A 1,835-nucleotide genomic window follows, 5' to 3' on the forward strand; every position below is an offset into this window, starting at 1 on the left:
TGTTATAATTCAGTGGTATTAATTATATTCACAATGTTGTGCAACCATTGTTGCTATTTCCAAAACCCTTTCATCATCCCAAACAGAATCTTTGTACCCATTAAACAATAACTTCCCCCATTCCTCCCCCACCAATCCCTAGTAACTGCTAATCTACTTTCTGTCTCTGTGATTTACCCATGCTACTTATTATACGTAAGTGGAATCATACAATATTTGTCCTTTTGTGTCTGGTTTATTTCACTTAGCATGTTTTAAGGATTTAACCATGTATCAGAAATGTCATTTTTTTCCATGACAGCCTACCATTGAATGTCATTCTTTTTTATATATGTATATATGTATGTATATACATTTAGTTTATCCATTTATGTGTTGATGGATACTTAGGTTGTTTCTATCTTTTGCCTATTATGAATAATGTTTACATTGGTGTACAAGTATCTGAGTGTCCCTGTTTTCATTTCTTTTGAGTATATACCAGAGAGTGGAATTTCTGGGTCATATGGTAATTCTATGTTAAACTTTTTGAGGAAGCACCAGACTGTTTTCCACAGTGGCTGCAACATTTGACATTCGCACTAGCAATGTAGGAGAGTTCCGATTTCTCTATATCCTTACCAACATTTGTTATTTTCTGGAGGTGGGGAGTTTTTGTACTTGCTTTTTCTTTTTAATTATAGCCATCCTATTAGGTAGGAAATGATATCTCATTCTGGTTTTGATTTGCATTTCCCTAATGATTAATGATGTTGAGCATCTTTTTATGTGCTTAGTGGCCATTTGTATATTTTCTTTGGAGAAATGTCTATTCAAATCCTCTGCCCATTGTTTAATTGGGTTGTCTTTTGTTGTTGAGTTGTAGAGTTCTTTATATATTCTGAATTGTAAACCCTTATCAGTTAAAAGTTATACCAGTTTATAGTCCCTCCATAATACAAGACAGTGAGTTTTCCCCAAGCACTTCCCAATGCTGGTTATGATCACTTTAAACTTTGTTAAGGTATTAGGTAAAAAATGATGATTTGTTTTTATTTGTAATTTGTTAAATATTAGTGAGATTCCATATTTTCTGTATATTTTTGGCTTTTTGTGTTTCATCTTTCATGAAATGCATGGTTAATATCCTTTTGCCCAGTGTTCTTTTTTCCTAGTGATTTGTAAAGTTCTTAATATAGGTATGTTAACTCCATATTATATGATACAGGTATATTTTCCCATAACTTCATTTATGGTCATCCTCGAATCTTAAGCTATCTATATAGTTCAGCTCTGCAAAATAAAGTTACCTTATAGCCTGAACAGAAATAGAAACAAGTTCCTGAATGCCTTGTAGGCATACTAACAAAATCTGCAGCTCAAATCACCTAACAGTTAGACCTCTCCAAGCTATGAGTAGGATTCAGAATATTTAATTCACAGATCAAATCCTGATTTGAAGTTTGTTGTGCAGGCAACCCCAGTTTCCAAGGAAATTTGTCTCAGTTTCATGTCCATGAGACTCTTATGGCTTCTTCAAGAAGCAAAATCCTGGTAATGAGGGGTTTTGAGGGATGTGAATCATTTCTCATCACTCCTATGCCTACCTTAGGACTCCTAGAAGTCTGGTGCCAGGTGAGGAACAGGTTAATTCAGGTTAACTAAAATGCTTTCCCATACTCCAGCAGACCTCAGCTGGCCCTGCATAGGACTCTGGATTCAGTTGCTTGTCTTTTATGATAATTGGGTAGATAGGGAAATTGTGCTCTTGAAAGTATTCATTAAAATGTAATCTTTCTCTGTCTGGGGTTAATATGAAATAGTTAGTATATTTAGAAGGCAAATATTTCCAGCTT

Source organism: Propithecus coquereli, unplaced genomic scaffold (genome assembly GCF_000956105.1).
Source record: "Propithecus coquereli isolate 6110/MARCELLA unplaced genomic scaffold, Pcoq_1.0 Scaffold243, whole genome shotgun sequence".
Taxonomy (NCBI): domain Eukaryota; kingdom Metazoa; phylum Chordata; class Mammalia; order Primates; family Indriidae; genus Propithecus; species Propithecus coquereli.